The sequence below is a fragment of the Panicum virgatum genome, chromosome 7N, assembly GCF_016808335.1.
Source record: "Panicum virgatum strain AP13 chromosome 7N, P.virgatum_v5, whole genome shotgun sequence".
NCBI lineage: Eukaryota > Viridiplantae > Streptophyta > Magnoliopsida > Poales > Poaceae > Panicum > Panicum virgatum.
The window spans coordinates 8,669,121-8,682,703 of record NC_053151.1 but is presented as its reverse complement, the minus strand read 5'-3'; the positions used below and the strand labels follow the sequence as shown (position 1 = coordinate 8,682,703).

At 43.7% G+C, this 13,583-nt stretch overlaps 1 long non-coding RNA gene across 1 annotated transcript; it reads right to left on the bottom strand.

Moving 5' to 3' along the window:
- Positions 1–742: 742 nt before the first annotated feature.
- Positions 743–2,197, bottom strand: LOC120682091. The gene is made up of 3 exons (XR_005678218.1): positions 2,087–2,197; positions 1,576–1,614; positions 743–959 (listed from the first exon to the last, which is right to left on the bottom strand). It is a non-coding gene; the product is annotated as an uncharacterized LOC120682091 (long non-coding RNA).
- Positions 2,198–13,583: the final 11,386 nt, after the last annotated feature.

The window sequence follows — 13,583 nt, the reverse complement described above, 5'->3', positions numbered from 1 at the left end:
GGTAGCAACCAATTCCAATTCTTGTTTGGATGCACAAAACTATGAATTGTATACCTCAAAGAGTTTGAATAAGATATCATGTTGTACATGTATGAAAATTTAGTTTCCATAACTTTTATATATATGATGTAATGTTTATAAAAATATATTGTGACAGTAATATTAAAATAGCAAAAAAATTCTGAAAATAATTAAAAACAGTACGTATATCATGAGAAAATAAGAGAAAAATAATGACAATAGTAATATAGCACCAGCCATTATACAGACAAAAACATGACAACAATAATCCAAGTTTGTCACAAGAACCATACAGATAACATATCACAACATATAGTTTTTGTCCATCACAACAGATAGTTTTTCCATCACAACATGAAACACCTACTTAGGATAACAAGTTCTTAAGCCCTAAATAGTACAACACATAGTTTTTGTCCATCACAACATAAAACACCTACTTAGGATAACAAGTTCTTAAGCTCTAAATAATAACTACCATACAGTACCACCCTCAATTGCCATTCTTTTAGTTCAACAACAAGAGCCATTCCTTCCTCATGTCCATGGGGAGTTCCAGGAGCGCTTGGAATAAGCATTCATTAAGGATGAACTTCCCATAAGATTTTAGCATGTCAGATCTAGCCAAATCAGGTACCATTTGAAGTGTTGCAAGGATCTCAGCAGGAGAAGTAACACTAGGCATCGGTAGTGGTTCGGTGGACTTCAAAGAATGAGGTCTTCATATCTCCTAGTATAGATAGAATGGCCTCACCAGTTCGCTGCTTCTTTTGGGGCAAATCTGGTGATGCATCATCAACTTGTTCAGGTAGAACTTGAGCACTCTCAGCACCTGTCTGAGCACCTTGACCATTGGCATGATCTTTTGAATAAATGGTACTGATTGCATCCCAATTCTTCACTACTTTGTTCTTGTAGTAAGCTGCTGACTTGTTAGCCTACATAAACACACATATATGTATCAATTTGCTGCAATTCCCATTGTGAAGAGTGAAACAAATAATAGAAATTATTCATGCACTTACCTCCACATATTTATTCCAAACATCATCACTATCAATTAACATCTTATCATTAACCCAATCACAGCCAAAGCAACCTCAATTTTAGACCATGTCCAACTACTAGCAAGAACATAGCAACCTTTTCTTCCACACTAACATATACACTGTCACGCAGACCACACCTTTCCCGCAATATGGCGCACAAATCATGGAAGTTTCTTTTAGTCAAACGCAACTTATCGTAGCATGTAACATCAGACCGATCATACATCTCCTTAAGCAAATACTTCCTATAATTGTGCAACTGCTCATCACTGCTAAAGCACCCTACACCCCTTAGTGCCCTCTGTGAACTAAGATATGCAAGCCCAAGAACCACTGACTCAAAGTATAGTTTTGTCAACACAATCCTTCTCTTCTTTCTTCTTTTATTTTCTTCAGTTATATAAGAAATCAACTCGAGATCTGACATAGTATAGCTACAATGCACACACACTGTTCATAAACATTATGACATACAACAAAGACACAACAATTAGGCATCACATACCTTCAATCGTCTAGACCAGCAACCCAACGCTGAAATAACCTGAAATTTCAAGCAGGGCAGGTCAGGGCGGCCATTATAAGAAGAGGACAAAGAGCAGAGAGGGAGAGGCAGGCAGTAGTAGGCCGCTTCCAATCCCCCCCCCCACCCAGCGACCCACTTCAGCTGCTCTGCTCTGCCCCTGCTGCCGAGTGCCGAGGTGGATTAATGTCCAGTGCCGCTGCCGACCCGGAGGAGATCAGGGCGCGCGTCGTGGGAGCCGTGGTGGGCCTATGTGCGTGCGCAGCTGGCCGCCGCTAGGGTGTGCGTGGTGGGCCACTGCTGCTGTGGCGCGTGGGAGCTACCAGGCACACGGGCAGCTGGCCACGGGCCATCACCGGCCGCCGCCGCCGCAGGAGCCGGCCATGTACAAAAATAGATCCGGGAAACACAGGGGAGATTGGGAGAGAGATGGTCTACCAAGAAGAAGGGGAAAGGACGGAGGTTTGCAGGAGGAGGGCTGGAGGACAGGTACCTGCGGCGGAGGGGACGGCAGCGGCGGTGGCGCCCTCCCGAGGTGGCCGTCCGCCTGTTGACGCCCGTCAGAGGAAGCTGTGGAGGGGGCGGTGTTGGCGTTTTCTTTTTTTTGTCGCGAACCGGTACGCGGGGAATGGGGGGAATTAAGATGCCGAGCAATGCGAGGCGGGAGGTCTCTGTATTGTGGGCGGGCGCCCGTGCACTGGCCCAATATTTCGCGGCATTGGAGGGAGATTTCCGGCTGTCAATGCGGAAGCCGTCCAAACACGTGAATTGCGGCGTATACGATTCTAATTCACGATTCCGGCCTTCAATTTCTACTTCCAAACGCAGCCTTAGGCTATTTTGTCATTTCATATGAAGAAGCGGGGTTCTGTTCCTTCTTCTCCTTTTCCACCTGCACAGCATCTTTATCTTTTTCTATGCTTTCTGAAGAACCGTCTCGACTTTGGCGAGTACTGAAAATCGGGGGGAAAAGAGGCCGTGCGTGCTCTGCCCGCTGCCCGCTGCCCGCTGGTGCTCGGCCGGCAGCTGAGCCCATTGATAGTTTAAAGTTGATGTTGAAAGCCCTGGAAGGCCGCGGAATTCCAAGGTAGCTGGGGACGACCGCGTCTGCTAGGTCGTGAAGCCAAATTGGTTCTATTCGACACTGATGAAATGGACAGCCAGTTTTTAGTCATTGCTTCAAGTAATCTCTCCTGTAGAACGTGCTAGTCGAAGGACGGAAGAAACATCGTCACAGCTCTTCCCGAGTCATGGCAGTTTACATTAGTCAGTCCGTGACTGGCCAGCTACACGTACGAATTGAATCAGCAGCATATGCTGTGCTGAAGCTTTATTGCAGGGACCTGGTCACTTGGGAATTCCGCGGCCGCTCCATATCACCGATGACGAACTGATGCAGCAAGCACCGTGTCTTCACCGTTTCACAGCTCGTGCGTATCACTCCATCTCAAATTATAAGACATTCTAACTTTAAGCATACCAAATTTGAGCAAATTTATATAAATAGACTAATAAAATTTGCGATACCATATTTTCATAGTACACCTATTGGGTATCATAAATCTTTTTAATTATCTCTGTAATCTTGGTCAAATGGTTTGACTAAAAAAATTAGAATGACTTATACTTTTGAAACGGAGGAAGTATATAGCGTATAAAACAAGGCGGACCGAGGGTGCAGGCGCACCTAACCAGGGCACACGGTACATCTGAATTATTCAAAACACTGCACGGCCATGCCCCCCAGGCACCTTCTCGCCAGCACCCTAGTGGCAGCTGCGCTGCTCGCGCTCGCCGCCGCGGCGCCCGGGCACGATGCCTCAGAGGCGAGCCTGCCGGGCAACAGTACCGACCTCGCGGTGCTGCTAACCTTCAAGGCCGCACTCTCCAACCCGCTCGGCGTGCTCCACCTCAACTGGAGCGGCAGTGTCAGGCCCCTGAACATGGCCTGAGAGCCATTCAGTTTTGTCAGTCAAATTCAGAAGTGGAAGCTCTAGTGGAAGTCGGCGTTGGAACCTCCAAGTTGACGTCTTCACTGAGAAGCGGCGATTGAAGATCTATGGTGGAGATGAAACCATCTTTAGTCACCGCATGTTAAATAGTAATTTGGGTAATTCAACTACCTGCTGTAATTCGGATATCTGTAGTAACGCCTTGGCTGGAACGGAGAGAACTCATCGGTTCATTTCGTGAACTAAGTAAACCCTAGGTGAGAGTAGCTGTAGCCGCGTCCGCTTCACTGGCGGCGCTTGGATCGGTGTACGAACCCTAAACCTATCGATTCAGTGAATTCAGTTGCTCTTCCTTGGAATTATCCCCATCTATTTGCTATCTTGTTTCAGTATTTCTGTGATCCTCACAATTGGTATTCAGAGCCAGTTCGTTTCCGGTGAGATCCACTCGCTTCCAGAGCCAGTTCCTCGTTTCTAGTCCGATCGGCGCGGTGCGAGGTGGTTTCGGCTCACCCGTAGAAAATCCCACCCTCCCACCTGGATTCGAGGAAGCCACCCTTCAATTACCCCTCATCTTGCAGTTGATTTGGTTGTTGGTGAGGGTTGCAGACCAATTGTATCTATGTAAAATTCCGGGAACCACACCGATTCAATCTGCGGCGGGCAGTGGTAGTTTTGGTTAGCAGATCTTGAAGGGGAGGGTTTTGCCCAAACCGATTTGCAAACCAGCAGATGGGGAAGGTTGGAGCTGCACCAGAGGATGAGCACTACGCCACCTCAGTGGAAATTGATGGCATACGCCGAACACTGACCAACTTCATGAAGACACAGGAAGCTAGTAATGAAGCAATGAAGAAAGGTTTGGATGATGTGCTAACAACACTTGCAAAATTGAATGGTCCATCGGTTGACGACAAGGATTCCAGTTTTAAAGGTAAAGATCCCCAGCATACAAACCCACAGCACTCTACTCATGCCTATGTTCCTGCTGTGGACGAGATTAATGGGGGCCACCATGATTCTGTTTTTGTGGAATATGATTTGAATGACTGTCCTTGGAATGCTGATGAATTAGAACAGTTCTATGAATTTGCTACTGCTCCTTCTAATGAACCCCCACACACTGTCAGGCCTCAGCAAGTATATCAGCACCAAAACAAGCATGATTACCATCAAGTTCACACCCATATTCCTGAAACTGTATTTTTTCACCCTCCACCACTTTTCCATAATCATATGCAAGTTCAGCACAAGCTGTTGCAAAAGGCCCTAAATTAAGTTTTCCTGAGTTTGATGGATCTGACCCAGATGGATGGATTAGAAAAGCTGAGAAATATTATGAACTAGTGGGAGTCCCAAATGAAGATAGAGTAAAAATTGTTGTGTTATATATCTCGGGGAAAGCTGAATATTGGTGGCGTGGCACAGGCTGCAATGCAAATATTCTTCCTTGGCATAAATTTTGCAGAATGATTGAAGATAGATTTAATGAAACATCTTCTTATGAGGCCATTGGGCAATTCCACAACCTCAAGCAGACAAGAACTGTTTCTGAATATGTGGACAAGTTTGAGGAAATCATGGGTTTGGTCAAGAGAAATAACCCATCCTTGCATGAGGACTATTTCATCAGCAGTTTTGTCTCTGGTCTCAAGGATCACATTCAACACCACTTACAGTCCCACAAACCCACTAACCTAACCAATGCTTATTGGTTTGCAAAAAGATTGGAACAAGCCCAACTAGTGGTTAAAAGGTTTCCTTTTGTCAACTCTACACAGAAAGCTCCCAAACCTTGGGTCAAGGATAAAGAAGTGAAAGATCAGGCAAACTCAACAATTGCTGACTTGAGAGCAGCTGGCAAATGCTTCAAGTGCAGAGAACCATGGGTACCTGACCATGCTAAAGTGTGTAAAGGAAAGCAAAAAATTTCAGTGGTCCTTGTTCAAGATGAAGAGGGGCAAGAAAATGTACATCTGGTGAATGATCAAGAAGACACAAAGTCTGAAACATTTCAAGATGCTTCATACCACCAAGTACATTCCCTGAAAATTTCTATGCATGCATTACAAGGCACATCCTCCTTTGCAACTACCTTCACTCTGAAAGTCAAACTAGGGAACACATTTGCTACTGCTCTAGTGGACACTGGAAGTGATGCCAGTTTGATTAATGCTAAGTTTGCAATCAAGGCAGGGTGTCAAGCTTCAACTGCTCCAAAGATCAAGGTGGCTGCTGCAAATAGCCAAACATTGTTCAGTGAAACAGTCTGTTTGGATTGTCCTTATACAATACAGGGCCATCAATTTAAGTCCAATTTGAGACTGCTGGATATTCAAGGGTATGATATAATATTTGGGGCAGATTGGATATATGCTCATAGTCCTGTGGGATTGAATCTCAAGACAAGAGAATTTTCCATCACAAAGAATAGTGAAATAGTAGTCACTTTTGTGGATGAAACATTACCTGCTAAACAACATACTATATCAGCCAAACAACTGTGCAAAATGCTGAAAAAGGGAGCAGTGGGTGCAGTCATGGTACTAAGGAATGATAATGGAGATGCCAAACAGCAATCAGTACCAATACCCCATGAATTACACAGACTACTTTTGGAGTATGATGATATTTTCCAAGAACCAAAAGAATTACCCCCACAAAGGCAAATTGATCATACAATTCCATTGATTGATCCTGCTAAACAAGTAAATCAAAGGGCTTATCGAATGCCACATTGAAAGAGCATCTAGGCCCCTAAGTGGGTTTTGGTGTATTGATTGACAACACGATTAAAGAACTAACTTGTTGGCATAAAATTTAGAGCAGGTATTTAAATTGTGGAATGATATAGCTCATGTATTGCAAGCAAATGTGTATGTCCCATTGGCAATCATTATATGTGACAAGCTAGAATGAGAAAGAAAAATGGAAGAGCAAGGTATTCATGTTTGATATGAAAGGCTCTAATATATTGTTGAAGTTTTGTTAGTTAATATGGGACTCAAAGTGGCAAGCAAAGTTGTAAAAGAAAATTGAGAGCAAGGTACTCATGATTGACATGAAGGCTCCAATATCAATTAAAGGCTTGTTCGACTTTTGATGGAATTCATATGACAAGTAAAGGTTATGAGAATGAGACATAATATGTTGTTGCATAGTCTCAAATTAGAAAGACTTGTCATATGAGATGAATAATTATTGTCAAGGGAAGCAAGCAAGAGAAAAGTGAATGAGACATGAGTTGATGTGCATATGTTGTCTCAAATTGGAAAGCTTGCATATGAAAATTAAATGGTCAATTTATTTTGGTAAAGAAGATTTCATGCATGACACAAATCAATGTGAAGTTCAATATGAACGGCTAGGATGAAGGTAGAGAGGACCGAAAGGCGTGTTTCAAGAGGCTACGCAAGCGTTGGCTTGGGGGGATCAAGGAAACCGATACGGGTCAAAATACCAGAGATCCTAGAGTCATGGAGAGCTCTATGTTGAAGAGTGTCATTATTTGGTAAATGGATGTGACTTGTGAATCAAAGATGGATTTCATTCTTATATGAAGGAAGATTCAAAGTCACTAACTCAAGCAGGCATGCTCACTGAACTTGGAGATGTTGTCAACCTCAAGATATTGTTTGAAGAAGGTCGGCTTGATTAAGACATGAAAGCTCAAGTGTTGTGTGTATGTCATTTTATGTGTGAACTTGAGTATAGGATGCCGTACTATTAAGGGGGATGCAACATCAGTGGTTTGACATTACTAAAAGTGCTCATAGCCATCCCATGTGAGAAAAATCAGAGAGAAACACTTGGGAGCAGAAAATCTACTGTGACCGGTCTGACCGGTCAAGCTGACTGGTCTGACCGGTCTGGTCCAACGGCTAGTTTATTTGAACTGACCGGTCTGACCGGTCTGGGGGACCGGTCTGACCGGTCTGACTCTGACAGAGAAACGGCTAGTTTTTTAGAGAGGGGTATTTATACCCCACACCCTCACCCTTTCGTGGGTGCTGATGCCATTTAGATTCCAGAGCCATCTCTAAGCCGTGAGAGCACTTGAGAAGTCCTCCCCAACCTCTCTTTGTGAGATTTGAGTGATTAGTGTTGAATCCTTTGAGTTGGGTTGAGTGAAACATTTGCTAAGAGAGCATTTGAGCAGTGAGAGCATAAGCCTTAGCTTGAGCACTTGCGGTTGCGTCGCCAACTCGTTGAAGCTTTTGTTACTCTTGGAGGTGAAGCCTCCTAGATGGCTAGGCGTCGCCGGCTAGCTCCCAAGCTTGTGGTGAGCAGCGGCAAGTTTGTTGCAGCAGCGATCGTGTGTCACGAGGACACATGGTCATATAGTGGAAAGGAGGAGATAGCTTGACCTTGTGGTCACGATAAGCTTCCTCAACGGAGACTAGGATTCACACGTGGTGAACGTGGTGAATCTGAACTTCGGTGAAACAAGTCTCTGTGTCTCCTTTGCATACTCTTCATTTATTTTGCGTCACATCTTGCGCTCTAGCTCTATTTGTGCTTCCGCTTCGATCTATTCGTTTCTGTTGTTTCTGTGTGTAGGTTTAAGAAATATATTTGTAAGCACCTACAGAATCTCCACACCAAGTTGCATTTGTGATAGAGCTCGTAAAGGGGAGGATTAACACATTTGTGCAGGTTCTGCGTAGGATCGGTCTGACCGGTCTGCTCAACCGGTCTGACCGGTTGGTTGCTGACATTTGTGTTAAGAGAATAAATCTGCAGGATTAGTTTTTAAACGCCTATTCACCCCCCCTCTAGGCGACATTACGCGATTAAGGTCCTTTCACACATCATCAGAAAAATGCAATGGAAGCTCTTGTAGAACAGCTACTGACTTCAAAAATGATCAGACCCAGTGTCAGTCCATTTTCTTCACCTGTGATTTTAGTCAAGAAGAAGGATGGAACTTGGAGAATGTGTGTGGATTACAGACAGCTAAATTCAAATACCATAAAGAACAAGTACCCAATTCCAATCATCGAAGATCTGCTGGATGAGTTGTTTGGGACCAAAGTTTTTTCTAAAATAGATCTGAGATCTGGCTATCATCAGATCAGGATGAAAGCTGAGAACATCCATACACTACAAGGTTTCACCCCTGATGCAACGGCCTAAAAGTGTTGCAATATGCCAAAAATGGTTGCAATAGACAAAATTGCAACACAAAAATTTGGTTGGGAGGCGTTGTCACTAATGTCGTAGCAATAGGTTTGCGCAACGGTTTATTTTGGTGTTGCAATAGGTTTTTCCCTATTGCAACACAATGGTGTTTTGTTGCAACACCATGGAGTGTTGCAAGGCATAGCATAAGCAACCACTGTGGGTGTTGCAATACTAACTATTGCAACACACTCATTGTTGCTAGAGATACATATTGCCAAATTCTCAAAGGGTGGCAATAGGTGCACTAGCAACAACAATGGTTGTTGCAATAGAACCTATTGCCACGCATCAATAGCATTGCAATAGATGGATCCTCTATTGCCACACTATCTTTATGGTTGCAACACATGGCCACTCTATTGCCACACTAATCATTTTGGTTGCTATATGCGAAACAATCTATTGCCACCACAAATATTTGGTTGCTATAGGTTGCAACTCTATTGCCACACTAAACATTGTGGTTACTATAGGTGGAGCCCTCTATTGCCACGATAAATGTTTGGTTGCGAGAGGTTGCCGTTCTATTGCTATAGATGGAAGTTTTTATCGCCACGATCAACACTTGGTTTCTATACTTGGACCTTCTATTGCCACGCATATTGTTTCATTGGTATGAGGTTTTTGCCGCACCGTTTGTTTGTTGCTATATCATATATTGCAATACCAAATGATTATCCTAATATGACAAATGGTAGCTTCAAACAATATTTGCACAGCGAACAATATATGATGAATGAAGCGTTTAGACATCCATTAAACTAAAATATTCTTTGTTCCTAGAAATCATTAATTGAACCATCCAATGACAAACTTAGTCGAAACACACACAACTAAAACTCTGAAACACACTAGCTAGTTTGAATACATTAAAATATAATGAGCTTATAGCGCTGCAGCAAAGGTTGTCTTGGTGCTGATCATCCCTTCAATCTTGCGCTCCACTCAAATTGCATCTTGGTTCTGAAAAAGAATCATTGACTTGGCATGAATCAGGTAAGCTAAAATTGTATTTTTTTTGCCAACAACAGCGTGGAGCCGACAAAGCAATCAATTTGGAATCTTAAGCTAAAGACCAGATGGTTTGCAAATAAATTTGCAGCATCATTCAAAAGTAAAATTCCTCATGAAAAGGCTATATGATCAATTTTGCCTTATAGCAGTGGCAATGTATTTTGCTATCAGCTGCTAGACTTAATGGAATGTACCCAACAACGATATCTAATTTGCAAATTTGCAGCATGATTATCTTATAAAATCTAGAATGCTAAATCAAACTTGCTGCTTGGATTAACAAAAATTGACACCTGAAGCTTTATGGATGAAAAAAAATGCTTTTGCTATTAAATTGTCTACAACGTTGATCTCATTTGGGAACATCTACTATGGGGACATCTATTAATAATTATACAGTTAAATGAGTTAGTTTTATGCGTAAAAAGAATCATATCTCCATGAATGTATCACCAGAACTTTTAATTATTGATAATAAAGATGGGCAGACTGAAAGAGTCAATCAATGTTTGGAGAATTATCTCAGATGCATGTGCTTCAACAGTCCCAAAAGATGGCATTACTGGTTGTCGTTATCTGAGTGGTGGTACAATACATCTTACCACACTTCTTTAAAACTCACACCGTTTGAGGCATTATATGGTTTCCAACCACCAATGGTAGCAGAAGTGGTTATTCCTGATTGTCTAGATCTTTCCTTACAAGAACAGTTAAGGAACAGACAAGTTGCCCAACAAGTTATCAAGGATAATCTTCAAAAGGCTCAAGCCAGGATTAAACATCAAGCTGACAAACATAGACATGACAGAGAATTTGTGGTTGGCGATATGGTTTATTTGAAAATACAGCCATACAGACACACATCTTTAAGTGCCCACAGATTTCTGAAGCTTCACTCCAAGTTTTATGGCCCATTCAGAATTCTACAAAGAATTGGGAAGGCAGCATACAAATTACTCCTTCCTGAGGGATGTCTCCTCCATGATGTTTTTCATGTCAGCCAGCTCAAAAGACACATTGGCCCAACGGTGATTCCAAGTAAAGAACTTCCATTAATTGATTCTAAGGGAATAGTCAAGGTTGCTCCAGAGGCAATTCTACAAAGAAGGTTAATTCCTTGCAATAACGAGCCAGTGGTACAATGGCTCATTCATTGGATGAATCTTCCTCCTGAAGAAGCTACATGGGAAGACGCGGCATTCATTCGGAAGGTCTTTCCTTCTTTCCATCCATGAGGACACGAATGCTAAAGGGGGGGCATTGTCAGGCCCCTGAACATGGCCTGAGAGCCATTCAGTTTCATCAGTCAAATTCAGAAGTCGAAGCTCTAGTGGAAGTTGGTGTTGGAACCTCCAAGTTGACGTCTTCGCTGAGAAGCGGACGATTGAAGATCTATGGTGGAGATCAAACCATCTTTAGTCACCGCGTGTTAAACAGTAATTTGGGTAATTCAACTACTTGTTGTAATTCGGATATCTGTAATAACGCCTTGGATGGAACAGAGAGAACTCATCGGGTCATTTCGTGAACTAAGTAAACCCTAGGTGAGAGTAGCTGTAGCCGCGTCTGCTTCACCGGCGGCGCCTGGATCGGTGTACGAACCCTAAACCTATCGATTCAGTGAATTCAGTTGCTCTTCCTTGGAATTATCCCGATCTATTTGCTATCTTGTTTCAGTATTTCTGTGATCCTCACAGGCAGCGTGGCCATGTGCGGCTAGATCGGCGTGTCATGCGGCAGCCGGCACTGCCCGACATGCCGCTCCAGGGGCAGCTTGCGCCCAGCATCAGTAACCTCTCCTTCCTCTCCGTCCTCAACCTCACCAACGCTAGCCTCGCGGGGCCGATCCCGCCGGCTCTCGGCCACCTGCGCCATCTCCGGTATCTCGTTCTCAACCAGAACAGCCTGTCAGGTTCCATTCCAGGCGCCATCGGCAACCTCACGAGCCTGCAGATTCTTGATCTCTATCACAACAAGCTAGCCGGTTGGATCCCTCCGGAGCTACAAAACTTGCGCAATCTCATGTACATCCGCCTTGACACAAACTACTTGAGCAGGCCGATACCTGCTGGCATGTTCAACAACACGCCTTTGCTGATCTCGCTCAACCTGGGGAACAACAGCCTCTCGGGTCCCATACCGGTGAGTGTTGGGTCTTTGTCTGGGCTCAAAATCCTGGTCCTGCAAGACAACCAGCTGTCTGATCCTGTGCCGCCTGCCATCTTCAACAACTCCGTGCTTCAGGTGATGGCCCTAGTAAAGAACAACAACCTCACGGGGCCAATCCCTGACAAACAAAGCTTTAATCTACCCATGTTGCAAGTATTGACCCTTTCCTGAAATGACTTTGGGGGAAGAATCCCGTCTGGTCTCGCTGCATGCCGATTCTTCCGGATACTTTCATTGTCCTATAATTCATTTGATGATGTCATCCCAGCATGGCTGCCAACGTTGTCGCAACTTACTTCTGTTTCTTTGGGTGGAAATAATCTTGTTGGGTCAATCCCCACTGGGCTGCGCAATCTTACTCAACTTAATCAACTGGATCTCGTCGAATCGAATTTAACTGGAGTGATCCCAGCAGATCTAGGACAGCTAAAGCAGCTCTCATGGCTAAATCTTGCGGCAAACCAACTAACTGGTTCCATTCCCGCTTCACTTGGCAACTTGACCACGGTCGCTCAATTGGATTTGGCTCACAACCAATTGGATGGCACCGTGCCTTCAACATTTGGTCGACTCGGAGTTCTTGGGTTTCTCAATGTTGAAGGAAACAACCTTGGAGGAGAGCTTGATTTCTTAGACGCTCTTTCTAGCTGTAGGGCTCTTCGAAATTTAGACATAGCAATGAACTCTTACACAGGTAGTATCCCCAACAGCGTTGGGAATTTTTCAAACAATTTACAAACTTTCTACGCACATGACAATCAAATCTCCGGTAGCTTGCCAGCTGTGATGGCAAATTTAAGTGGCCTCATCGCAATTTCTCTCTACAGCAACCAACTAAGACAAACTATTCCCCCACAAATCATGCTAATGGCGAATCTCCAGATCCTTAATCTCTATAATAATCTAATTGTAGGGCCGATCCCAATTGAAGTTGGCATGATGACAAGACGGGTTGAATTGCATTTGGGAAGTAACAAATTTATCGGACCGGTACCTGACACAGTTGGCAATCTCAGCAATCTACAAAGCTTGACCGTATACCAAAACAACCTATCCTCTTTCATACCCAATAGCTTGTGGCACCTTGAAAACCTTATCGAGCTTAACTTGTCACATAACTCCCTGAGTGGCATGCTACTGCCCGACATCGGGAGCGTGCAAGCATTAGTCTATATGGACCTATCAACAAATCATCTGTCAGGGCCCATTCCTTTTTCTCTAGGTCAACTCCAAGCAGTAACCTTCATTAACCTTTCTCATAACATGTTTCAGGATTCCATACCAGACTCACTCGGCAAATTAACTAGCATTGTTACATTAGATTTGTCTAACAATTCACTTTTTGGAACTATTCCGAATTCCTTGGCTAGTCTCATGTACCTTACCAACTTGAACCTTTCTTTCAATAATTTCGAAGGTCAGATACCGACAGGTGGAATTTTCTCAAACATTCCTCCTTACTCTTTGGTGGGAAATGGACCTCTTTGTGGTCTACCACGCCTAGGGTTCCCGCCATGCGCGAGAAGCTCTCACTCAGCAAAACTCCATATTTTGAAATATATTCTTCCTAGTATCGCGGCGTTGGTTATTGCCATCATTATCTTGTCACTAATCTTCATAGAGAAATTTAAGGCAGCAAAGGAGGGATCCATTCAGCCCCCAGGAGATGGT